Source organism: Oryctolagus cuniculus, chromosome 20 (genome assembly GCF_051225735.1).
Source record: "Oryctolagus cuniculus isolate XC-2025 breed Fujian yellow rabbit chromosome 20, ASM5122573v1, whole genome shotgun sequence".
Lineage (NCBI taxonomy): Eukaryota > Metazoa > Chordata > Mammalia > Lagomorpha > Leporidae > Oryctolagus > Oryctolagus cuniculus.
Genome location: NC_142886.1, coordinates 20,394,589 through 20,421,947, shown reverse-complemented (window position 1 = coordinate 20,421,947; position 27,359 = coordinate 20,394,589). Strand labels below are relative to the sequence as shown.

At 48.0% G+C, this 27,359-nt stretch overlaps 1 protein-coding gene across 19 annotated transcripts in view; it reads left to right on the top strand.

Moving 5' to 3' along the window:
- The first annotated feature begins 9,593 nt into the window (after positions 1-9,593).
- The window catches only part of SLC8A3 (solute carrier family 8 member A3), a 162,656-nt gene continuing 144,890 nt past the window's right edge, over positions 9,594-27,359 (top strand). For 6 of the 19 annotated variants that reach the window (XR_016226533.1, XM_070065152.2, XM_070065150.2 and 3 more), the window contains exon 1: positions 9,594-9,922. The gene's annotated coding sequence lies outside the window, so the exon portion shown is untranslated. The other 13 variants (XM_017337697.4, XM_070065151.2, XM_051826304.3 and 10 more) reach the window with 6 other exon arrangements.

Here is a 27,359-nt window from a genome sequence, read left to right as displayed (position 1 = left end):
ATCTACAATTATATTAAATACAAACTAAGTCCATGCAAAATAGTATCAGACCAGGCTTCAAAAACAAAAAAAAAGCAAAACTATGCACTATTTGTATGGGACACCATCTGTATAAGAAAAAAGAAATGTTGAAAATGAAAGGATAGAAAAAGGCCATAGAAACTCTAACCAAAAGATGAAAGATGTAGCTACATTAATATTGGGAAAATATTTGAAAAGAAAGAAGCATTGCTAGGAAAAGTAGTTCCAAATAGGTAATGTACCCAATGACATAGTCTCAAAATATAAATTGCACAAATTATCACACCCTAACCCACATTCTTGGTGAGATATTTTCACATATTTATCTCAAAAACTAAAAAAAAAAAGAAATAAAATGTAAATAGACTTGGATAACACAATTAACAATAACCTAACTGAAATACAGAACATGTTATCCAACTGTTGCAGAATATACATTTTTCTTCCCAAGGGCATATGGGACATATGGCCATATGGTAAGTTATAAAGCAAGTCTCAATCCATTCATGGGAAGGACGAAAGTCACAGAGGGAATGTTTCCTAATACAGTGGAACTAAGTTGGATATCAATAACAAGAAAATCAAATCTCCAAGTGATAGAAATTTAGAAACACACTCCTAATGACGCAAGAGTTACAGGGGAAAAATTTTAGCTAAATGACTCATGTGTTAAAGGGGGAAAAAAGCACAGTGGATATTATAAAGTATCTTTGGCTCAAAAGATAAAGAAGTTACAACCTCAGAAATTTATAAAGTTAAAACCATGATTAGGTGAAACGTAAAGCTCTACAAGAATGCACTTAAAAAAGAAGAAAGAGGGGTGGACATTGTGGTGCCAGGGATTAAGCAGCCACGTGGGACACCTACATCTCATACAACAGTGCCTGGTTTGAGTCCTGGGTACTCTGCACTTCCAATGGAGCTTCCTTCTAATATGCCTAAGAGGCAGCAGATGATGGCCCCAGTACATGTGTTCCTGCCACCCACACAGGAGCCCTGTGCAAAGTTCCTGGCTCCTGGTTTTACCCTCGTCCAGTCCTGACTGTGGAGCCATTTGGGGATGAACCAACAGATGGAACTCTCTCTCTCTCTCTCTCTTGCTCTCCTCTCAGTCCATGTCACTCTGTCTTTCAAATAGAATACAGAAATCCTTTTTGAAAAAAGTAGAAAAGTTAAAAATCAGTGACCAAATATGTATCTCAAGAAACTAGGGAAAGAACCATAAATCAAACCCTCAAAAAGAATAATGACAGAAATAAGAGGTATAATAAAAATAAATAAGGAAATAGATGGCAATCTTACAATAGATAAAATCAACACAGTTGAAATTTGTTTCTTTTGAAATACTAAATAGGCCGGTGTGTGGCTCACTTGGCTAATCCTTTGCTTGCTGCGCCCGGCACCCCAGGGTTCTAGTCCCGGTTGGGGCGCCAGATTCTGTCCCAGTTTCTCCTCTCCAGTCCAGCTCTCTGCTGTGGCCTGGGAGTGCAGTGGAGGATGACCTAGGTCCTTGGGCCCTGCACCCACATGGGAGACCAGGAGGAAGCACCTGGCTCCTGGCTTTGGATTGGCACAGCACGCCCGCCGCAGCGCACTGGCCATAGCAGCCACTTGGGGGTGAACCAACGGAAAAAGGAAGACCTTTCTCTCTGTCTCTCTCTCTCTCACTGTCTAACTCTGCCTGTAAAAAAAAAATACTAAATAGACAAAATTATAGACCTTAGCAAGACTGATTGAAGAAAGAAAAAATGTGGCATAAATTATCCATATAGCATAAACTGTATAGATGAAATACACAAAATTTGTTCCCTTTATATAAATAAAAATTAAATATTCAGCAATTAAAATTATCCATATAAGATCTAAATAAAGAAAAATAGCGTCAAAATGCAGATCCTATAGAAAAAGCCCATTACACATAATATTAAGCTAATAAATTTGATAATATATAAGAAATGGACAGATCCTTTAAAAAACAATTTATCATATTGAAATAAAAAGAATGAGTTCTGCATAAACTTTAAATTTAACTTACATATCTGTGTGTTACTTAGAATAATGGTCTCTCAAAATTGTCTATGTCCTAATCCTGTGAACCTTTGAAGATGCAGTTAAGGACCTTGAGTTGAGAGATTATCTTGGATTGTCCAGTTAGGACCTTTAGAGGTGGCAAGACCTTCCCACTCTGTAGTCAGAGGAAGATGTGACTGGAGAAGAATGGTGAGAGGTGCAACGCTGGCTGGCAGTGAGGAGCGAGGAAGGGGACTGTGAGCCAAGGGGACGACCTCGGATCCAGAAAAGGTAAAGCACGAATCTTACTGGGGCCTCCAAAGAGAGACACCACCAACACCCTGGTTTCAGCCCAGTGAGATCCGTGTTGGATTTCTAACCCACTAAACTATAAGCCAATGAATTTACACTGTGTTAATTTGTTTTAGGAACCTAATACAATTTACTAAGAAAATTGAATCCATAATTCAAAAATCTTCCCAAACAAAGAAACTCTAGTCCAGACTGGATTTGTCAGTTATACAAACTTTTTCAAAGAGCAGAGGTCAGGCAACATTTCCAACTAGTTTTTTTTTTTTTTAAGATTTATTTATTTATTTGAAAGTTAGAGTTACACAGAGAGAGGAGAGGCAGAGAGAGAGAGAAGTCTTCCATTCGATGGTTCACTCGCCAGTTGGCTGCAATGGCTGGAACTGCGCCAATCCAAAGCCAGGAGCCAGGAGCTTCTTCCAGGTCTCCCACATGGGTGCAGGGGCCCAAGGACTTGGGCCATCTTCTACTGCTTTCCCAGGCCATAGCAGAGAGCTGGATTGGAAGTGGAGCAGCCAGGACTAGATCAGCGCCTATATGGGATGCCAGCACTTCAAGCCAGGGCATTAACCCGCTGCGCCACAGCGCCAGCTCCTTCTAACTAGTTTGATGAGACCAGAAAGCCTTGATTTCCAAGTCTGACAAGGACATTACCAGAATAGAAATTTATAGACTAATCTCTGTCATGGAAACGATAAATGAATCCTTAACAAATAACAAGCTAACCAAATCTAGTAAAATGAGAGTACTTTAAAAGTCTGTAGAATGGGACTAGCGCTGGTGTCGCTAAGCCTCCACCTGCAGCACTAGGATCCCATATGGGCACCGGTTCATGTCCTGGCTGCCCCTTTTCCAGTCCAGCTCCCTGCTAATGCACCCGAGAAAAACAGTGGAAGATGGCCCAAATGCTTGGGCCCCTACACCTATGTTGGAGACCTGGAAGAAGCTTCTGGCTCCTGGCTTCAGATCAGCCTAACTCCAGCCATTGAAGCCATTTAGGGAGTGTATTAGCAAATGGAAGACCTCTCTCTCTCTCTCTCTCTGCTTTTCCCTCTCTCTCTAACTCTGCCTCTCAGATAAATAAATAAAGTCTTAAAAAAAGAAAGTCTGTGGAAAAATGGAATTAAAAGGTGTTTATTTTGGTGCAAATATTTTTGAAATCCATGCAGGTTTTAAAATAGACATTTTCCATGAAATTTTTGAGGACTCTCATTTGGATGGCTTTCAAGTTTTTTTACACCAAAATAAACTTAACTTTTAATTCTATGTTTCCACAAACTTGATGAAGTACTCTTATATGCATTAAAGGATAATACAACACAACAGATATTACTTTATCACAGAAATGTGAAATTTAACATTAGAAACTGAGTTCTTATAATTTAATACTTAAACAGACAATGGAGAACTTTCATATAATCATCTCCACAGCTATAAAGAAAGTATTCATCACAGGTTTATAAGAAAAAAAAAAAAAAGAAACCTTAAGAAAGTAAGAAAAGAGGGAACTTCCTTAACCTGATAGAGTTTCTATAAAGAACATAGAGCCACCATCATAGTTAATAAGAAGATATTCAAAACATTTCCACTGAAATCAGAAAAAAACAGAGAATGGACACCAATTCAAGTCCCGGCTGCTCTACTCGCGATCCAGCTACTCGCTAATGCTCCTGAAAAAGGGGCAGAAGATGGCCCAGGTGTTTGGTTCCCTGCCACTCTCATGGGAAACCTGGCTGGAGTTCCAGGCACCTGGCTTAATTTGGGCCCAGAGCCAGCCTTTGTGGCCATTTGGAGAGCGAATCAGTGGATGGAAGATCTTTCTTTCTCTGCCTTTCCCTCTGTAACTCTGCCTTTCAAATAAATAAATAAATGTTAAAGAGTAGAAAAAAAAAACAATAAAACAGAGAAGAGAGTCCATACACAGACCTATACAAATACAAACACTTGATTTATTTCAAAGGTGATGTTGCAGGCATCAAAAAATTGTACTGGGTCATTTGCACATTTATATGGGGAAAAATTAAATTCCACTTTCATAGGTACAGTAGGACTTGCCTCCCCAAAGCTCATCCAGATGTTTAAACTCTGAAGTCTTAGTGTTAATTGTTCATGGATTAAGGGTAGAGACTTGATCTAATTATGACGTCTGAGACGTGGGTCTGGTGGGAGGTCTTTAGGTCACTGGAGGTGTGTCCTCAGAAGGTGGTTCTTGTGTGAGAGTGTTATTTTGAGGTCAAGATCAGCCTAGCTTTTCTCTCTGCTTCCTGATTCACCACGTGATCGTTCCTCTGTACCCACCACGACCAGGGACACAGGTCCATGGGGCCCCCCAATCCTGCCTGTAGCCTCCAAGCTGCAGGCTGAGATAAACCCTTTCTTTCCCAAGAAGCTCCTCTATCTCATTCTAGTTGAGGTAATGAAAGCCATTCCTTCTTCCCAGTAAATACAAAATGCAATTCCAGGAGAATCACAGATCTACATTAGAAAGATTAAAGAAAGAGTTCTAAAAGCTAACACAGAAAAATATCTTCATGACCTTGGCAGTCAAAGGAATAGGAACCAGAAAGCATGTAGGATAAAAAAGAAAAACACAGTAAGTGGGCCAGATTATACGCTGAAATTTCATTTATCAAGAGATATTATAAAGAGAATGAAAAGGCAAGCCACAGTTTAGGAAAATATATTTGCAATGCATGTACTGTCAGAAGACTCACCTGGCATATGTAAAAAATCTCCACAAATCAATAAGAAAAAGAAAACTCCACAGAATATTAAGCCACAACCTTCAACAGACACTTAACAAAAGAGGATATCCCAAAACCAATGCATGTATGAAAGTTTCCACTTCAATGGTCATTGGGAAAATGAAAATTAAAACCACAAATTAAGGTTAAATACACACCCAGCAGAAGGGCTAAAATTAAGTAGACTGACAATATCAAGTGGGAAAAAGAATGAGACAAAACAATGTCAGCATAGTGTTATAAACAACTATTGTAAATAGGTATACATGACTGAAAACTGTCATGATCTACTCATATACTCTATCAATAGTCAGCAATTCCATTCCCAGGTGTATACCCGCAAGAAGTGAGTACTACATGTGAATCAAAAGACAGGCATGCAAATTGAAACAATTTAGATGTCAATCAACAACAGAATGAAAAATTAAATCGTGTATTTATTCAACAGAAGCTAGAGAACAATAAAAATAACAAACTATTGCTATATGCAATATGAGTGCATCTCATAAAAGTTTATATTGAACAAAATTAGGACATATGCTTCCATTTATATAAAGTGCAAAATCACGTGAGACTAAAGTGTGGTTTTAGAAGTCAGGAAGGCAGTTCCCTTTGAAAAGGAGGTGAAAGGAGAATGGGGTGGGGGGCATGAGAAGAACACTTGAAGTACTGGGAATGTTTATTGTTTCTGAGTGATCATTAACTAAAATTTATTTGTGAAAATTATTTGCACTTATTATGTGTGCATGTTTTCTATATATGTTATGCTATAATAAACAATTTCACTAGAGGGGAAAACATAATTGGTGATAAATTTGTGAAATGCAAGTTATAGCGTGGTTAAGATAATATAAGAGGCCGGCGCTGCGGCTCACTAGGCTAATCCTCTGCCTTGTGGCGCCAGCACACCAGCACACCGGGTTCTAGTCCTGGTCGGGGCGCCAGATTCTGTCCCGGTTGCCCCTCTTCCAGGCCAGCTCTCTGCTATGGCCAGGGAGTGCAGTGGAGGATGGCCCAAGTGCTTGGGCCCTGCACCCCATGGGAGACCAGGATAAGTACCTGGCTCCTGCCATCGGATCAGCGCGGTGCGCCGGCCGCAGCGTGCCGGCCGTGGCGGCCATTGGAGGGTGAACCAACGGCAAAGGAAGACCTTTCTCTCTGTCTCTCTCTCTCTCACTGTCCACTCTGCCTGTCAAAAAAAAAAAAAAAAAGATAATATAAGAGACCTTCACAGAGTTCCTGGAAAATGTGCATTATCTTTTAATTCCATTCTTCCCTGAATATTTTTGAAGTACCCCTGTATAACCAACCCACAGGGAAGAATTATGTCTCTCTGAACTACCCTATTATCGAATGGCACTTGTTAAACTTGGATCTTGCCTGCAACTGCTTTAGAGCTTACTTTAAGCTTCAGCTGGATGGTCTGCTTTGCTTCTCCTTGACTGCTATAGATGGTACTGTCCAGGGGCTACAGGATGCTGGCATCCAGATTGTATGTAAGAAGCAACACTTTTGTTTGTACTGAAGGCATCTGGGCAGGCAGGGATGCTCCCTGGGAAATATCTAACACCCCAGTTTTGGAGAGACACCTACTTGTGGAGTTCTGGGGAGCATGACAGTAACTAACAGTGTGTAACTAAGACGCTGCATGGCCTTTTCCCACTTTTCACCCAATCGGGACCTTTGTGTGCTGAAGACAGGCACTCCATGACAAAGACTCATGGAACCAGTCAGAAAACTTGGATTCTGCCTTAGTTTGTTAGGCCCATTACAATGAAACTCCTCACACTTCCACAACAGCAATTTTTTTTTTTTGCACAGTTCCTGAGACTAGAAATCTGAGATAAAGGTATTGGCACACTTGGTTTCTCTCTCTTTGGCTTGCAGATGGCTGTCTTCTTGCTGTGTCCTCACAAGGCTGTCCCTTTGTCTACCTGTGTTCTAATAGCCTCTCCCTGTAAAGAATCAGTCCTGTTGTCTTAGGCCCCGCCCTAACTACCACATTTTAATTTGATGATCTTTAAGGGCCTACCTCCAGATCCAGGCAGATTCTCAGAAACTGGGGCTTAGGGCTTCAATATACAAATTTTTGTGGACACAAAACAGCTCATATCATATTCTATCTATTCATTGATAAGGTCTGTGACTGGGTTGAATTCCCTAATTTCTCTGGGCCTCAAGAGAGAACAAAAGTGAGACTTTCCAGAGGTCAAGGTGTCTGAGATTTGATAACCACACAAAGGTTGGTTGAGGAACGCAGAGTAGATGGGAAGCAGGGCTTGGGGGCAGATGAGGCACGGGAGAAAGAGAATTCACCTAGATTTGGGAGTTTCTCTACACTGGAAACTGACTTCCCCTCACAACACTATCATGAAGTGTGTGTTGCTATTATTATTTCCATTTTACTGGAGCGGACACAGAATGTAGAGCTGCACTTTGTTAGGCCAGCCTACCTAGAGCTCAAAAAACCCACATGCTCTCTGCTGTGGCTAGGGAGTGCAGTGGAGGATGGCCCAGGTGCTTGGGCCCTGCACCCCATGGGAGACCAGGAAAAGCACCTGGCTCCTGGCTCCTGCCATCGGATCAGCGCGGTGCGCCGGCCGCAGCGCGCTGGCTGCGGCGGCCATTGGAGGGTGAACCAACGGCAAAGGAAGACCTTTCTCTCTGTCTCTCTCTCTCTCTCACTGTCCACTCTGCCTGTCAAAAAAATAAAAAAAAAAAAAAAAAAAAAAAAACCCACATGAGATGGCTCTGCCTATGGCTACTGAACAGGCTCTGGTTCCTCCTTCACTTCCTGCCTTCCTACCCTGCCAGGCCTGGTCAGACACAGACAGGAAGATCAGGCTCTTATCTGATTTTTTTTTTTTTTTTGGATAGTTTTACTAAAAAAGTGCCAAGACCAATTATGTACCTATTGTTGTCACTGTTGCCATTTTAGCGACTAGGTAATACTCTATGGAGAAATATCAATAGATCTCAATAAGTAAAACAAAGAAAATTCTGGAACAAATGGAACTGATCTGCACTGAGAGAAAGCAGATCAATGATTGCTCAGAAGGTGCGAAGATGAGTCCCAAGGGACCTGAGGTACTTGTGGGAGGAGACGAAAATATTCTGTACCTTGTTTGTGGTTGTTGCTCTACTTATAGGAACTCTTCTTACAACTCATCAACCTATCCACTTAAAATGCATGAGTTTTATTGTGTGTAAAGTATGCCTCAATAAAATTGATATAAAGGGAAAAAGAAGTTAGCAGAAATCCCACCAAGGGATAACCATTGCTATTTTGGCATTTCCATGTCGCCGGAATGCACGCGCGCACACACACACTGTGTCATATCCAATATTTTGCATTTTTCTCTCCCTCAATAATATATCATGAAAACCTTCCCGTGTCAGTACACAGAACGCTGCATCAGCATTTTCATAGGGTAAAACACAGGACGATATGATTTCCTCCACGAGTTCTCTCTGTCGGAAAATTAAGCTCGCCCCAACCATTCCCTATTACAAACACTGCCACGCATATTCTTGTAATTGAACATTTGAGCAAATCCTTCACGATTGCCACAGGACACATTTCTACCACACAGAATCAAGGCAAACCCAAGGAGACTCAAGGTCAATCCCACTATTTCAGAGGCTGTTGACACCTCACGGGGCCAGCTCTCAGCCCGAACTGCAACTGAATTCAAGGCCCCTAAGAGTCTGTGGTCCCAGAGCTCCTAGCTGAGCACACTCAGGACTCAAATTCCACACGGAAACTACCACGTGACTTGCCAAAGGAACAAGGGCATCAGGCGACCAGGAAAGAACTCAGCTCCACTCCCACTTAACCTCTTGGGCCCAGACGGCTCCAGAGCAGCCAGGGATCCCGGGAGTGACGCGCACTGTTGTGGGTTCCGCCCGATTCCAAGCTGTGGTTCTGCTGCATGTGGCCTTGGGGTGGTAATTTAGCCTCTCTACGGCAGCTTCCTCAACAGAAAAGGAGCTGGTAGTTGTCCCCAGTCGCAGTTAAGAGGTAGACGGAGACAATACAAGCCTATTCTCCGGCACCACCCCAGGCCCTGGTTTGGGTCATTATCATTTGTTGGCTCCTGCACACGTGGCCTCAGACAGGAGAGCCTCAGGGAACAAATTCGGGCCCTTTCGCGCCGTCCCATGTGCACCGGCGTGGCCACACAAGGCCAGCCACTGTGCTCCGTTTAGATGTGCCGACCGCCACCGATCAACTAGGGACACGCAGCCCCGCTCGGAGGAGAAGCCTGCCCCCACCCCTGCTGCCTCCAGGACCCAGCCCGACAAATATAGCAGAAATTACAGGCATCTGATGCAAGCTGTGTGCGGACACTCGGCCCGCGCCAAGCCCCAAACCCTGGTTCTCCTGCTGCATCAAAGGACCGTCTCTCCTCCAGTCTCCAAGCCCAGAGTAAGCAGCAATTTGAGAGGCAGCCCCCCTCTTATTTTTAGCCTTAAAAACCCCCAAAGCCAACATACCAGCGCGCTCACCCAAGCCGTCTCTCACAAGCTGCTGTTTGATTTGGGTTGAGAAAATGACAGGCTGAGTTCTGCACCAAGAAGAGAAGAGAAAAAGCAGGGGAGGGGGGAGAAAGGAGTTTTATTTTCCCTCCACTGCCAACCTCCATCCCCTTCAGCTCCTCCCCCACGCTGGGTGGACCCCGCCTGGGTAATCGTTTCCTGCTATATTTAAAAACCACAGATGTGTTTGGTGGAGACTTTAATTTCGGAATCGCAGGCGGCGTCTCCTGAGGACAAGGGGAAAGCCGGGTGCCGCGCGCCCGCCTGCTGCCTGGAGCGCCCAAGTCCGGGGAATCCAGGTCAGGACGCGCCGCCGTCTCGGCTCCGCCGCGGGCGGGGAGGCGCCGACGCCGGGGTGGGCGGCGGCGGGGTCCGAGTTCGGTCCTGGCCGGGCTCTCCGGGCGTGAGGCGGCGCGCGGTGCGGGCCCGGCGGGAAGCGCTGTGAGAGGGGCCCCGCGGCGCGCGGCGCTGCAGACGCGCGGCTCGTCGTGAGGTGCGGCTCTCCCCTCCCAGCTGATAGGGTGACGTTCGCTTTGCAGGCTTGGAGATTGGCTTTTTGATTTGGCTTCTTGCGGCAGCTTAATGGGCAAAGCTCTCGGCTCGCCCAGAAACCAGCCCCTCCGCGCGTCCCCTCTGCGCGCGGCGCGGCCGAGACGTCTCCCGCGGTGACGGCGTGTGAGGCGGAGAGCCGGCCCGCTCCCACCCCGGGAAAGCCCGGGCGACGCGGCCGCGAGCCCCAGCCGGGGTCCCTCCGAGCCGCCAGGGCGCGCCGGGCTGCTCTGCTTCCCGCCCCTCCCGGCAGGGATCCCCCGCCGCCTGCGGCCGGGACTCCGGGCCTCTCCCGGGCGTCGTCGGGAGCTGCGGTCGGGTTTTCCCCGGCCCTAGGACCGGTGCGGAGGGCCCCCCACCCCGGGCCTCCTCGCCCTGGCCCCAGCCCCCTTGCCGCGCAGACCTCGCGCTCCAGATGCGCTGCCCCGCAGCTCCCTGACAGCTGCGAGCGCTCGAGCCCCGGCGGGCGGGCGGCGGCGGCGGCGGTGGCGGCGGCGGACTGACATGCCCCGGACGCGGCTGCGGCCGGCGGGCAGCCCGCGGGGGCGATGAGCCGCTGCGGCCGCTGAGAGCCCGGCGGCGGGGGCACCGCGCACCTTCCTCACCCGCCTCACTTGCCCACTCCGCTCGGGAGGCGGAGAGGAAACGGTGAGTAATGGGGCGAGCCTCCTGCCCTTCCCCCCGGCGGGCGGCCGAGGAGTGAGAGGCAGGGGCTTGGGGAGCTTGGGATGCCCCCAAGAGGGTCCCTGGTTATGAATAATGGTGTGAGTGAAGTTATTTCTCAATATCGCTCATGCGAAGCGCCTCCCTCTCTGGGTTTAGTGCCAGAAGAAGGAGGGGGTGGGGGCGCGCCCGGAAAGTGCACGCCGTGTTAGCGGTGTTGGGGGCGGGGAGGGGTCCTGGCCAGGCAAGTGTGTGCGGGGGTGGGCAGGAAGCGGCGTCCGGGAACGCGTGCCCAGCCGGGCCGTGAGCTGCGGGCTTAGCCGCGCGGGGAGGCCGCCTGCTGCGTGGCGCGCGCCGGACGCCCGTGTGCATGTTGTGTGTCGCCTGTGCCGGAGCGTGTGGCGCTCCTGGGACTGTGAGTGCCCGCCGGGGTTGGGGGCGAGGAGGGGAGCGTGTTGGGCACTCGGCGCGCGCCCGCGTGCACACACGCACGCACGCGCGCCCCCAGCCTCGGGACTCCGCCGCCGCGGTCGGGAGCCGCAGCCCGGGCGCAGCCGTCCGCCGCGGCCGCTGGGCGGGGATAGGGGGGGCTTCTCCCGTCCTGCGCTGCCCAGCTCCCGGGCCAGGTGGACAGAAGCGAAGTGTAGAAGTCATCAGTCCTACCTCCCACCCCCAAGCCACCCAACACACGGACGCACACCCGCGCGCGCGCACACACACACCGTCACAGGCCCCCACTGAGGTTAGCGCGGCTCCAGCGGCCCGGCTGACCTGCCCCGAGGACCCGAGACACTCGGGGGAGATGATGAAAGCTATTTGTTCCGGGCGTTTAAAAAAAAGGTAGTTTTGGTCTTTATGCATTGTGTTTTATTTTTAACGGTGGAGAGAGGGAGGGGGTTAAATAGAACGCCTTTAATGCAGTGCCATAAATTTACCCGCCCGCTGCTGCCTCCTCTTCCCCCTCCTCTTTCTCTCTTTCTCTCCTAGTGATTAAAAAACAAACCCCTTAATGTTCGGTGCTTAGGTCTCCCTGGCAGAAGGGTTGAAATTGGGTGCAATTTATCAGAACCGCAGGCTGCAGCTGGGCGCCAGGTGCCGAGCTCCTGGGTGGTCAAGCGACCCCCGAAGCGCAGAGCAGGGAGGCTGCGGGTCCGTGATAGGAGCGCGTCCGGCCTTCTGGTGGGGGCACCGAAAGGGAAGCCTCCGGGCCTCTGGCGACCTGGTGACTCGCAGCCGCGTGTGATTAATCTTCCACAGCTGTTGTGCCCCATCTACGGGAGCTGAGCTCTTGTTTATCTCGCTTTTCAAATATAGCTGCTGCGCCATGCTCTTCCTGAAGTAGGGGGATCAGTTCCCCGTGTCTGGCGCTTGGCCTCCCGCCCGCCTTTCTTTTCTAACGGCCAGCCAGGCTGGATCCAAGTTTGAGAGCAACCTGCAGTTGTCCAGATGAGGATGACGGACAGCCGACGGGGAGCTTGCACCTTCTAGATGTGGGCTGACCACCCCGGTCCCTCACTGCCAACCTCCAGTTCCCATCAGCAGTGCACTCACACAAGTCCCGGCCATAGCCTCCCCTTCTGAAAAATAAATACAGACGCTTGATTGAGAAGAAGCAGACAGCATCTGCAGAACTGAACTTGGCCCAGGCGGTTCCTTCTTGAACTTGCTGGGCACTGCAAGGCCATTGGTGTGGGTTCCTCCACCTGGCATGCCTGATTGTTCTTCCAGGCCCTTCGCATACTCCTGCTAGTCATCCTGGACCCATCAGTTCCCTCCTTCCCCAAGGAAGCTTTGCATACCGTCCCTGACCCTGCCGGCCAGATCCCCTAAGTTTTAAGATGCACATGACATTTATTTGCATGATTAATTCTAGGCACAGCGATGGACAGTAAGCTCCAGGAAGGCAGGAAAGGAGGTTGATGTTTATGCACATTCTGCCCCCGGGGTACAAGCCTAGCCCTGTGCCTGGCAGAGAAGAGACCTCAGTAAATGTTGGTTGAATGAATGGAATTGGAGGAGCAAGTTACATCTTCCCTTCTCTGCTGCTCCTCCTCTGATCTCCACTTTGCTCTGCCCTCCACAGCCTCCTGTTCATGGAAGGGAAGATAGAGTTATCAAACTGACACCTGCACTCTTCCGTGAGCTGGGACCCTGAAGCTGGCCCCTGCCCTATCCCTGTGCAAGGCCGTTCCTTGTACAGCAGTGTTCATGAGCACTGTTCCCAGGCAGACATGGTGCAGGCACTGCCCGCAGTCCATATTTAGGGAATATTGTTATTGTTTATTGGAAGGCAGAGAGACAGAGAAAGACAGAGACAGACAGAGATGGTCCAACTGCTGGTTCACTCCCCAAATGCCTGCAACAGTCATGGCTGAGCCACGCCAAAGCCAGAGGCCTGGAACTCAGTCCACATCTTCCACAGGAGTGGATGGACTGAAGTACTTAAACCACCACCTACTGCCTCCCAGGGTGTGCATTAGCACGAAGCTGGAGTTGGGTGCATGACTGGGGACTCAGCTCCAGGCACTCTGAGATGGGACGTGAGTAACCCAAGCAGCATCGTAACTACTGTGCCAAATGCTCACCTGTATGTCACACATCTTACTTACTTCTTCTTCAAATCACCAAGGTTCAGTGCAAAGAGAAGAACCTCCCCTTCCCTCAAGCCTGCTTACTTTGCCTGAAGGTTCAAATATTTGGTGAGATTCAGAAATACATTGGACTCCAAAAGAGAAAGCATTCATTTATTTGTACAGTTAGCCATTTATTCATTAAATATTCAGCAACCACCCACTCTACCAGGCATGTGTTAAGTACAGAGGCAAATAAAATAGAATGGCTCCTTCCTCATAAACATACATTCCAGCAGGCAGCACCAATTGGTGAACAGGCGGTTTCTGTGTAAAGTGGTTTCTACCTGTGGAGGGTAAATGCCAGCTGAAAGGTAGCCTGTGGGGAGAGTACTTCTCCGTAGGCAGGAGGATTTGTAGGGACAGGTCGGTGCAGAAGCGTTGGTGAAAGCAGGGAGGGGAGGAGAGGGAAGGGGAGAAAGTTTACGGATGAAGGGGTCTTTGTGCTAGGACCTGACGCAGGTAAGAGCTCTTCCCAGTGCCTGAAGGAAGGGAGATATCTAGAGAAGCAAGAAAATCAGGCCTTAAAGGTCTTACTCTCCGCGCTAAGGATTTCTACTGAGTTTCTGGTGGGACTTAGGGAGGTTTTCACTCATGAAGGGAAGGTTAGATACGCATTTTAGAGAGTCTGCCAGAATGAAATGTCAGTAGAGGGAGGCAAGACTTAAGAGGATGGAGGTAAGGGGGTCCTCCTTTTTTTTCAGTTACAAACCAGAGTTACCGTTCTAGGAAGTTCCACTAGTTTTCTTCAGTGAAATCGGATTGTGTTTGGTTGTTCATTGGTTTTCTGAAAGAGCCTTCTAAACCTAGCACTGGGCAGAGCTCCTTAGGCGACAGGAGAAGAGAGTCTAAAAGGTATCTAAAAGATACTTGCTGGCCCACAGAGCTACCGAGCAAGGCCAACTCTCTGTGATTTGAGACGGAGAGTTCTCCTGGAAGGCTAAGGAAGATTTCCATCCACACGTTAATCCATAGGAACTATAAAGCAAGTGGTCTACACCAGAGGTATTACGTGTGCATCTATATAGATTTTTAAAAATAATATAGAGTGAATAAAGACTAATTCTACAATCTAGAATGTGTGTCTGTGCCATCCAGAGTCACATCTACTAAGAGAACAGCTCCATCTCATCTGAGATGTAATTTGGAACAAGTCAAATAGCATTTGCTGCTTGATATTTGGAACGACAGTAGAGCTTTCTTGGTTGTGCACAGAAACACTGGGTCATTTGGGTACTGGATCTGGAAATGGGACTGGAAACTGTCTTCCTGGCCTGGCTTCCATGGGGGAATTTCTAAGTCACTTGGAAAGAAAGGACCTCAAAGTTCTGGAGATTGAAGCCAAACAGTGTGAGTGTGATAAACCTTCTTCTACGTGGTTCTTCATCTTAGCTGTCACTAATCGCAGGGTACATCCTCCTGTATGGTTGCCCAGGAGCTACCCCTGCCCTAAACTGCCCCAGGCTCTTTCTCTTAGCTGGAATCTGTTGCTGCTTGGACACAGAATCCTCTCCCTCCAAAAACCCCATCCTACAAGGAACAGCACTTGGCCAGTCGCCCTTCCCCATCCTGCCTTCAACAAACTCAAAATTTTACACATGTACTCATCATTCACTCATTCAATCCTTACTCCCCAACTTCTCTTCCTGACCAACGTACACCCTCCAAGGACTTCTCATCCCCCAAATTATAATGGCTGTTCCTGTTCTTGCTGTCTCTCTTCCTCCCCGTGCCCACTAGATCATATTGACTATTAGCTCCTCAAAACTTCATTCTTTTGGCTTCTCTCTCTAGGCCCCACCGGCTATAGGAAGCTCCTGTTCCTCTTTGGCTCCAAGATTCTCTCCTCTCTCCCAACTGTCTTGTTCTTCATTAGCCCGCAGAAGGCTCCCTCAGTAGTTTCAGTTGTCACTCCAGTGTGGACAGTATCAAGAATCTGCAACTTTGGTTACCCAAGCCCACTGTGTTGTTTCCAACAGGATGTCCCATCTACTCCTCAATGGCATTTTTGACTGATCAGATGCCCTCTTTGTCCTTAGGGGCAGCTCCTCCCAACTTCTCCCTTTCCTCTGATCACACCAGCAAACTTCCAGTCACCCTGGCTCAAACTGCCTAAGGTTATCTTGGACCTCTCTCCCTTGTTCCCCAGGTATTGCTGAAGGTCTTCTAAGCCCAGCTGCCTCTTCTGCATTCCTGATACCACTTCTTAAGTGCAGACTTTATAACCTCTTGCATCATCATCATCATCATCATCATATCTGTCAGCCACTCTGTTGCAAGTGCTTTACATTGATTTTTCCATTCAGTCCTAAGCATAGCTGTTGAAGTAGTTACTATTATACTGTATAAAATAGCTATCTGCTTCTTCCCAACTTCAACATCCTCCTCCTTCAGTCATTTTATCCACTGTTACAAGATTTCCCTCCTACAACACCCTTTTAAGCCTAGCACTTTCCTACACAAAAAACTATGAAAGGTTTCCCATTTTCTCCAGCTCCACGTATTCACGGCCCTCCTTGGCCTGGATCCCAACTCACGTCCAGCCATGTGGTCCCCTGTGGAAACTGGCCTTTTCCTCTTCCATGCTTTTGCACCTGGTTTACCCTGAGACTCCCAGCTGTTCTCCAGTGTTCCATTCAGGTGCTTCTTCCAAGTGTGAGGGGGCTTCCTGGAGAAGCAGCCTCCCTCTTCCTTGGATTTTGATAACACAGCATCTGTTTCTCCTGAGTTCTTTACACCGAAGTGCAGTTTTATTTTTATGTTTTTGCATATGGCTTACTTCCCCTCCTGGACCAAGTGTTTTTGTCTCTACCCCCTCTTGCATTCAGCAGGTGTGCCGTGAAAAATGAAGGAATGTGGGCCAGTGCTGTGTTGCAGTGGGTTAAAGCCCCAGCCTGGAGCACCGGCATCCCATATGGGCGCCAGTTCGAATCCCGGTTGCTGCACTTCCAATCCAGCTCTCTGCTATGGCCTGGGAAAGCAGTAGAGGATGGCCCAAGCCCTTGAGCCCCTGCACCCGCATGGGAGACCCAGAAAAATATCCTGGCTCCTGGCTTCAGATCAGCTCAGCTCTGGCCATTGCAGCCATTCTGGGGAGTGAACCAGCGGAGGGAAGACCTCTCTCTCTCTCTCTCTCTCTCTCTCTCTCTCTGACTCTGCTCCTGGCTCCAGCCTGGCCCAGCCCTAAGCTGTTGCAGCCATCTGGGGACTCAACCAGCAAATGGAAAATCTCTCTTTCTGTCTGTCTCTCCATCTCTCTCTGTAACTCTGAATTTAAAATAAATAAATAAATCTTTAAAAAAAAAAAAAAAGAAAGAAAGAAAGAAACAGACCAGGAACAGGCAACATGGTGTAATGGAAGAAGCACTGAACTGGTGATAAGAGGTTATCTTCTAGATCTTGGCACTCTGATAGCCATGGATAAAACCCATCTCCACTGTGTACATTCAGTTCCTTATCCATTAAAGAGTTTGTGTGGGATGTGTTGACTTCTAAGACTATGTCTCCCTTGACTTGTCAAATCTGTATTCTGTGAGTCTTACTCTATAGCATATACAAGGTACTTTATTTTTTTTAAAGATTTATTTAGTTATTTGAAAGAGTTACACAGAGAGAAGAGAGGCAGAGAGAGAGAGAGAGAGAGAGGTCTTCCATCCGCTGGTTCACTCCCCAGATGGCCGTAACGGCCAGTGCTGTGCCATTTCGGAGCCAGGAGCTTTTTCCCAGTCTACCATGTGGGTACAGGGGCCCAAGGACTTGGGCCATCTTCTACTGCTTTCCTAGGCCATAGCAGAGAGCTGGATTAGAAGTGGAGCAACCGGGTCTCGAACCGGCACCCATATGAAATGCTGGCACTTCAGGCCAGAGTGTTAACCCACTGTGCCACAGCGCCGGCCCCAAGGTACTTTAAAACGTTCATGGAAAATTGAATGAAAAGATAAGTTGGGGTGGACATTTGGCCTAGTAGTTAAGCTGTCTGCCCCCCACTTGTCTTGTTGGGGTTTGATTCCCAGCTCTGGCTTCTGACTCCAACTTCTTGCCAGTGCAGACCCTAGGAGGCAGCAGTGGTGGCTCAAGTAATTGGGTTCCTGCCATCTATGAGGGAGACCTGAATTGAGTTGCCAGGTCCAGTCCAGCCCAGATCTGGCCATTGCAGGCATTTGGGAGTGAACCAGTGGATTGGAGCTATGTCTATGTCTCTCTGTCTCCCTACCTCTCAGATACATACTTTATTAATTAAAAAAAAAGATGTTTATTTTGATGCAAAACATTTTTTAAAATCCATGCATAGTTTTTTCATAGTACGCATTTCCATGAACTTTTTGAGGATCCTTGTAGATTGCCTCCTGCAGAGCATACATTTAGTGCTGCTGGTATCTTTCATTTCAGAACCTTCCAGCTATAACTGGAAGCCCCTTGAAGTGTGTCTGTTATCTAGACGTCAGCTGGGTCAGTCTGGCTGTGTGTCTGGCTTCCCAGGGACCCTAAGCTGGGCTGAGTGCTGTGATGGTCCCAGGCTGGTCCTTCCCAGTCGCCTGCCACCTCAGTGCTCCAGGGCACTCACAGAATGACCGGGAGTGCTAGTCCCCCAAATACTCCAGCTGTCCTGTCTCCACCCCGTGCTTCTGCCTTACCCAGGGCCACCAGGAAGGATGTGTGTGTTCACAGCCAAGTTGACTCTGTTGAGAGTCTAAAGGAACTGCTCTCTGCTCAGTGGCTTTCCAGAGGCGCTGCCTGCTGCAGCTGCATCCCATGTTCCCTCCCCAGTGAGATGGAAAGAGCCAGTGAGGGCCTGTACCCTTCAGCCCTTGGAAGGAAGGAATGGAGAGATCAGCTGCAAGGGAGGAGGGAAAGAACACAGCTTCTGGGAGGGTGAGGAGTCTGCCTTTGGCACTCTCTTGTGGCAGGGGGCCCAGCACTCCCCTAGAGCTGATACAGGAGAATACTCTAGCTGTGTCACAGAGGGCTTCGATGGCTTTGCCAGATCCCATTGCTTCTTCATTCAGGGAATGATGGGATTGAAATCCATATTGCAGCATTTGAAAAATTAAGATAAATTAAATGGCATTGAAGTAAATCAGGCTCCTGGAGAATGGTCTAAGGAAAATGTACACAAAGGAAGCTGATCACCAGTTCCCCTTGCTGGCTGGGCAGTGGGGCAGAGGGGTGTCAGCCCTCTCTCCAGGGGTAACTTCACAAGACAGGGGTCAGATGGTTGTCTCTGGGGGCGCAGAGACAATGTGTGCCCCAGGCTGCCCTGAGTTTCTCACTCCTCGGACCCCGGCCCTGACTTCCTTTAGACCCTAGGAGCAGTTTTCTGTTGGTCCTTCCTGACATGATACATTCCTTCAGGCTTGGTGGAGAGACCCCTCTGGCAGCCAGAGGATCGAGGTTCGGTTCTGGCTCTGTTATGGGCCTAGTGGCTAAGATGCCTGCGTCTCACATTGGAGTGCTTAGTTTCGATACCTGGCTCCAGCCGCTGGTCTGTTACCTTCCTGCCGGTGCAGATTCCGGAAGGCTGCAGTAGTGGCACGGGTTCCTACCACCCACTAAGGAGACCCAGATCGCGTTCCTGGCGCCTAGCTTTAATCTGGCCCAACCCCAGCTGTCATGGGCATCTGGGAAGCAAGCCGGTGTAAGGGAGGTGTTGGTGTCTGTCTCTCTCTGCTTCTCAAAGAAATAAATACATCTAGAAAAAGAGACTCTTGGCGGTTAACTGAGCCCCAGTTTCTTCATCTGAACAATCATCCTCATGGGATTAAATGAGATTGTGTGAATGAGAAGGCTACCTACAAAGGTAAATGACACACCGAGTTGCTTAGTACGAAGAATTTCAAAAAGTTCCTGGTAAAATGGAATTAAAAGATAAATTTATTTTGGTGCCAAAAATATTGAAGTCCATGCATGGTTTTATCACAATATCTTTTCTCACCAACTTTTGAAAGACCTCTTGCATACATGGATTTGAAAAGTTTTGAACCAAAGCATTTTTTCATTCCACTTTCCGTGAACTTGTTGAAGCCTTTATTGAATGCATAATGATAAATGTCAGTTATCCTTATGCCCTGGCCTGGAGGAAAAATCAGGTGCCAGTGAATGGGCTGTGGTGGGCAGAAGAAACTGTGCATAGGAATGCACTTAGGACTCCTGTCCTAACGCTGTGGGGACCTGTTGGTTCTTCTGAATGAACGAGGCTGCTTGCTCTCTGAGAGCTTTGGCTTTAACCCTTTACCTCTGTCCTCCAACGCTTGCCAGGAAGTTTGGAGTCTTGCTTCACAGATGCGTCCTTCTAAAATCATTTGCTCCCATAGAGTAATCGTACAACCATTCAAATACTCATGGAGCACTCACTGTGCCAGGCCCTCATTGAGACACTGAGTTTATATTCCCTAATTATAAGTGAACAAATAAACACAGCAGTGATTTCAGCGAGTGATGTGTGGTATAAAGAAAACAAGAAGTGATGTGTTAGAGTTCTGTGGGAGGGCTGGTCACCGTTAACAGAAGATGTGCAGGGAAGCCTGAGAAGTGGCATCTGAGACTTGAAGGAAATGAAGAAGTGACCTATGTGGATATTCAGGGTAAGGATGTTTCCAGCAGAGTAAATACCAAGTCCTAAGGCAGGCACATGGTTGGCATGTTCTAGAAACCTCAGAGAACTCCATCTTGGCTGGAATGGATTGTGGGCAGAGCAAAACAAAGTCAGCATGTTAGATGTTCAAAGAGGAGTCAGTAGGTGCTGCATGAGGAGAGGAGACACAAAGAATGGTGTGATGTAACTGATTTATATTTTTAAAAGATGCTCCTGGCTGTTGTGTGGAGAATAGTCTCTAAGAAGTGGGGCAAGATTGACAGCCGTTGCAGTGACCCAGGCAAGGGAGGAAATCTTGAATCTTCCATAGCTAGAATGTAGTGGGACACATACTTGGCACACAGTTAATCTGAGAGCACATCCAGGTGAATCTTTTTTTTTTTTTTTTAAGATGTGTTTATTATTTGAGAGGCAGAGTTACAGAGAGAGAGAGAGAGATGGAGAGAAGTCTTCCATCTGCTGGTTCACTCCCCAAATGGCTGCAACAACAGCTGGAGGGGGGCTGATCTGAAGCCAGGAGCCAGGAGCTTCTTCCGGGTCTCCCATAGGAGTACAGGGGTCCAAGCACTTGAGCCATCCTTAGCTGCTTTCCCAAGCCGCTAGCAGGGAGCTGGATCAGAAGTGGAGTAGCCGAGACTTGAACCAGTACCCTTGCGGGATACCAGCACCACAGGCAGAAGCTTAACCTACTATGCCATAGCAACAGTCCCCGCAGAATCTTCAAAGAACTTGCAAATGTGATGAGTATAGATGAAGTGCTCAAAAAATACTTCCTTTTGTGAATCATTGGACAGAATCAGGCTTTCCTGGAGGCACCCTAGGCTTTGAGATAATCTCAGTATTTTGTGTCTTTTAAAAATACTGTTTTTCTTTTTCTAGCTAGCAGTATTTCTTAGAATCAGTGGGTTCCATGGATTCATTTTCTTCTGTGTGCAACTACATTCTATTTTGAAATAGATATGAGAAGTCCAACTCCACCACTTTTGTGATACTCAGTCAGTAATCACAATTCCCCAAACCCATGCTTTTATTTTGATACTGATCATAGAAACTCTTCTGTGTGAAACTGTGGGGTGGGGACCAGACCTGCTTCATCAGTGCATCTCCAGAGCGTATCCCAGTCTGGGCTGTTGAGCCTGCAATTGGTTATTACCTTCACGAGACTGAGAAACACTCTGACATCTTGGTGGAATTTCAAGGACTTCCTCCTGCTCTCCACCTGGAAAACCCAGAACTTCCACTGGTCTCATTTGTCCCACCATTAGAAGAGGTCCTAAAACCAAGCAGAGAGGTCAAGTGGGTGGTTTTGTGTTGATTCAGCTGTTCGTTTGGGCTTAAAGCTCTCTGAATGAGGGCCCGTGGGATGAAGAAGGTGCATGAGGTGGTTGGTGTTTGCTGTGCCGCTTCAATCCTCCTTCACCATCATCTTCTGTTTTCACTGCGCCCCAACTTGTGCTGACTCCACTTTTTCTAACTGTAAAGCCCACACCTTCCTCTGCAGCCTTGCTCACCTCGTTCAGGTTCTCATCACCCCCCTCCAAGTACTGTGAGAGTCTGACCTGAACCAGTCTTCCTCTTCCGTTCGCTATCACCCTGTAGGTTGCCCATGCAAAGGGAAAACATTGCTCTTGGTCCTCCTATGATTAAAAAACATTCATTGGTTCCGTATGGCCTCCTAGCTAATGCCCAGTTTCCCTGGCCGGGCACACAAGGTCCTTTGCCAGTGATGCTTCACATGTCTCTGCAGCTGCTGTCAGGTGCCCCGTCCTTCAACCATGCTGCTCACTCTTGTTCTCCCTCACGCTTCCATGCCCTCTAGCATGGACATCCTCCTTACTGCTTTTTGCTTGAGATGCTCTGGCTTCGCCACAGTTCACTCATGCTTATTCCTCAAATCCTAGACCTCATGTTACCTGGTTCATGGAGTTGGCTCTGCTGATCCCAGGCGGTGTTAAACCTTCCCTCCTTGTGCATTCTTGGCACACTGCACATGCTTCAGAATCTAATACTTGTTTTGTTGTAATTATTTGGTTTTCTGTCACTGTTCTCCAGTGAAGTGTGTGGTTCTCAAGGGGGATTATCTTTTGTTCATATTACTCAAATTTGAAAAAACCTTGCTCACAGCATCTCTGACAGATGGTTCTCCAGCCTCCATTTGAACACGGCCAAGGGTGGGAGAAGTCACTGGATATTATCCCTTCTATTTTTGCACCTTCATTCAGGGCATCCATTCATTCAATAAATGTATGCTTAGCATCTGCTATATGCATGACACTAATTTAGACACTGGGGATACAAAAATATGATATAAAAATTCCTACTCTTTTGGAGCTTATGTTCTATTTTTTTTTTTTCCGTTTTAGCATGTGGGGAAAAGCTGAGCTTGGAAGAAATTAGAGTAGCCTCACTGTAATCCATTGAAAGTCAATCTGTGACACATTGGCTGAGTTTCATACAAATGCATGCACGAAGGAATGAGTGAATGAGTGGATGAATAAACAAAAGACCGTGAGGAAGTGTGAAGTTGATTTAAGTTATCATCCCGGAAAGGAAAATAACTGGACACATGTTGCAAATGGACAAGTGGCATCATTTTCCTATAAAGATAAGGGAACTGTGGGTCTTTTATGTTTGCTCAGTGAAAAGTATAAACCAAGCAGATGGGCAGGTGGAAGAAGAAACAAAGAGAAAAGCTGCTTATATGGGGGGAGGGGCTTATGCTATTTTTGGCAGGGTAGGGAAGCAAGTGAGAGTCCATGAAGGTGGGCTCTTTGTCCAGGAAATGCAAAGGCCTTGTGAGTGAACTCATGATCCCCTGAGGGCCCTCCTCCCAGTTCAAACAGAGTCTCTCATGGTTGGAATCCCTGAGATTGTCTTCCTTGTCTTCCCTCCAGAATTATCAACCTAAAAACAGAAAGACCCAGGCTCCACTCCCGGAGGGTACGTAACTTAGGTCTGGAGTAGAATCCAGAGTTCTCCAGAGTTGTTCTGACTCCCAGCCATCTCTAGAATGTGGCCCGGTTTGGACGCTGTCTGGTTAGAGCGTGCCTTCAGTGCAGATGTAGGTTCAGCAACTGGAGAAGCAGAAGTTCAATTAAGCTGAGCAAAGCCTTCTCTCTTCCTAGCCCCTGGCCTGCTCTCAGAGTTTGTGACTCCCCAGATCTGAGAAGGACTTGCAGAGGGCAAAGTCCTTTGACTTCCCCAAGTCCAGTAAGCTTTAGGAATCTTTGAATCATAGAATTTTAGAAGCAGAGAAGATATGTGGGATCAAGTTCAACCTCTTAGCATGCTCTGTAGAGTTTTACTGAGTGTGACTATGCACTGTTACAAAAAACAAAACCTCGCCCACATGGAGCTTCCAGAAGAGTGTGGAAGATGGACGTGTAAAGATAAATGTAAACAGTGCAGTGTAACAAGTGCTTCAGCGGTGGTCAGTGTGTTGGAGGGAGCCAAGGGAGTAAAGGACTCACTTCGAGGAAGAGGGCATGGTCATGGATGTCCTCCCAGAAGAGTCAGAGCTTTCTGGTGCCCTGGCTTCTTGACTTGAAAGAGTCTTCAAGTTCCTCCCCTCTGCTGCCTCCATCCTTTTCATCCCTGGGGCTAAAAGCAGATTTGGCATTTGATGTACCAGCTTTCAGGCCCTGCAGTGCCGCTTGCCTAGCTAACAGACCTTGGGTGAATTCTTCAACGTCGAGCCCTCATCTCCTGCTTTCTAAATCAGAAAATAATACATTTCTCATTGTGGGGTTTTGAGGAATTAAATAGCAGATGTAAAAGTTCCTAGAGGGGGCTGGGGCCAGTGTGGTGGCGTGGTGGGTGGGTAGAGCCCGCATCCCATGTGGGCGCTGGTTCAAGTCCCAGCTGCTCCGCTTGCAGTCCAGCTCTCTGCTGTGGCCTGGGAAAGCAGTGGAGGACGGTCCAAGCCTGTGTCCCATATTAGAGTACCTGGTTTTGATTCCTGGCTCTGGATTCTGATTCCAGCTGCCTTCTAATGAATACTCTGGGAGGCAGCAGTGATGGCTCGAGTAATTGGGTCCCTACCATCCATGTGGGAGACCTAGACCTGAGCCATTGCAGGCATTTTGGGAGTGGGGGAGTGAGTCGGCATTAGGATCTCTCTTTCTCTCTCTCTCTCTCTCTCAAATAAATGAATAAATAAATAAATAAATAGTTCCTAGTGTGGTGCAAGCCATAGAGCAGTGCTTGATAAATGGATGCAATTCTTGTTGTCATCGTCATATTTTTTTAAGTCTTTGGTTCGTAAAGCAGGAGGAGACAGAGGCCTCTTGGTGCCCTGGCCTAAGGGTCTTTCTCATCTAGTGCGGTAGTGCCTGGGAGAATGTCAGCAGGAGATTATCCATGGAGCTATCACATGGCTCAATGTCATTAAGTGTCTGAAGGGCCTCAGGGAAGGTAACATAACAATTGCATGAGGTTGGAGAAGCAAGAACAGTATGCAAGGGATATTGCCTCACATGCTGCTGCACGATTCTCTGTGTTAAAGCACCCCGCTTCGTTGCAGCCACCACTCACATAGATTGAGGCAGCTTCAGAGCCACCAACCTGAGGTCTTAGAGCATGACAAGAAAAAGGGCTTACTCCCCAGGATGCACTTGTAATCAATTATTCCAGTAATTACTTGGTCGTCTTTGATCATCATCTGAAGATAAACCTGCAAAGCTGGGATGAGGTGCAGCTTGTTCATGGCTGACTCTCAGTTGCTAGCGAGCACAGTGTTTGGGCAAAGAGCAGTCATTTAAGAAATGGATTTGATCCAAGGGCTTTGGCAAAGCCAGAATGTAGGCTCCCCTTGACTTTTTCTTGGCTCTGTCTTCCCACCTCCCTGCCTCCCTTAGCTCCCTCTCTGACCCTCTGAAGTCTCCTTGAGAGTCTACAGTCCATGTGTTCCTGCCTTTCACACAGCTCTTGGCCAACCCAACCTAAATATGTTGTTTTACTTCTTTGTTTTCCTGTAATCAAAGCGTCTTTGACTCATAGGAGCTATAGAGATGTCTGACCCAACCTGAGCTTTACAGATAAGGAAACTGACGCCTTCAAAGGGTCACCCACTCTTTTTTTTTTATTTTTTTATTTTTTGACAGGCAGAGTTAGACAGTGAGAGAGAGAGAGACAGAGAGAAAAGTCTTCCTTCTGTTGGTTCACCCCTCAAATGGCTGCTACGGTGGGCGTGCTGCACTGATCTGAAGCCAGGAGCCAGGTACTTCCTCCTGGTCTCCCATGCAGGTGCAGGGCCCACGGACCTGGGCCATCCTCCACTGCACTCCCTGGCCACAGCAGAGAGCTGGCCTGGAAGAGGAGCGACCGGGACAGAATCCGGCGCCCCGACCGGGACTAGAACCTGGGGTGCCGGCGCCGCAGGCGGAGGATTAGCCTAGTGAGCCACGGCGCCGGCCCCAGCTGGACTCCTAATTCCATCTTCCTGCTAATACACACACATTGAGAAGCAGCAGAGCATGGCTCAACTAGTTGAGTCCCTCCACTCACACGGGATACCAGTTTGAGTTCCTGGCTCCTGGCTTGGCCTGACCCAGTCCTGCCTGTTGTGGGCATTTGGTGAGCAAACCAGCAGTTTGTCCCTCCCCCTTCCTCTCAAATAAATAAAATGAATAATTTAAACATGGGTATTATGGTAATAGTAGCTTCTTCACCTTGAAGATTCAGAAAGATAGTAATGCAGAAAAGGCATTCTGCAGTTTTGTGTTTCTTCCTTGGATCCAGGTTCCCGTTGTGACCATCAGCTCTAAGCAGCAGAGGTTACAGCGTTCCTGCTCTTGAGAGAGCAGAGAGTTCAGCTCCTGTGTTTCTCAGACTGTTGCTTTGCAGAGATCTCTGCACTGATTCTCACCTCCTGTAGGCAGAGCAAGTGCAGGAGCAGAATAGTGGCCTTGAACTTGGCTAACATGTTGGAGCCAGTATTGCCTGGCTGCACCTAAAACTCTAATGTAAACTGGCTATGATGCCCGTGTAGGGGCTCAGATGTAGAAGCAAAGCAGGATGACTTTACTCAGGCTGGTGACAGGCCCAGAGCAGTGTTCCCATTGGAGAAAGTGGAGGGCATAGCGGGAGGGAGAATTTGCTCAGTCTGGCCTGGTGGCACTGTTTTATTAATGATCTGGAGGAGCAGAGGAACAGTGACTTTAATTAAATTTGCCAGTGATATTAAAAGATGTCAGGAGCCACTGCTGAGGACACAGACACCTTGCAGATGGCCCCGAGGGGGCGGGGGTGTCAGGAAAAAAGACAGAGAGGAGAGGCTTTGGCTTGAACCAGTGCTCAGTTTGGCTGAGAGGGAGGAATGTGACCTGTGGGTGGAGGGTCCTCATCTGTGGACCTACCACAGCTTCACCCTCCTTATCTGAGTCTGTTCCATTTGCAGTTGCTTCCTACCTGATCTTCCTGCTCTAGTCTTGCCCCCTTACAACCATCCTAAACCCTTTAGTGAAATTGGTTATTCTACAAAACAAATCAGACCCTGTCATTCTGCTGCTTAAAATCCCTTCATGGGCTTCTCACTGCCTTTCGGCTAAAATCCCATCCTTGCAACCTGGCCTCTAAGACTTGCCAGGAGCAAAGGAGTCTTCTATGGTCAGCCTCAGCTTCCGAGCCTCCTGCCTCACCCTGCGTTCCTCGTTATCCCATGGCCACAACGGGCTTTCCCATGTCTGCCTGTCTGCTGGACTCCAGCTATTCTCTTTGACTCAAATGCCCTTCCTACTTTCTTTTTCTCTTTTTGACTAAAGCTCACTCATGCTTGAAGACTCATTTCAGGGATCACCTCCCTCGGAACGCCTCCCTGAATCCCCAAGCTGGCTCAGGGCCTGCTCAGTCCTCTCCCAGCATTCTGTCTTTACCTCTGCTTTTGAATTGAAGAGTATCTGTGTGTGTCTCCCTCCCCCTGCTCCACCGTACCTTTGAGGGCAAACCCCTGCCTGATTTTTCATTTTGCCCACCAGTGTCTAGTGCCAGGCTCAGCGAAGCACGGGCTTTTGTCAGGGGTTGTCAAACTGAACTGAAGAGAATGTTCAGGTGGGAGACTGTAGCAGGCAGCCAGGACACCCCAAGTAAACCTGCCAGTGGCTAGCCTCTTCTATGAGGGGACAGTCAGTCACATGGCTGCTGAGTCCATACCAGCTGGATTGGGGAATCACAGTTCTACAGCCAAGTGGGACATCTTTGTAAAATGGAGTGGTTAAGGCACATTTTATGTCATCAGCGTGCTTGTTCTGGGCCACTCTTCCTTCCTGTATACTTTGAATAAGTGACTTAACTAAGACACAAGTT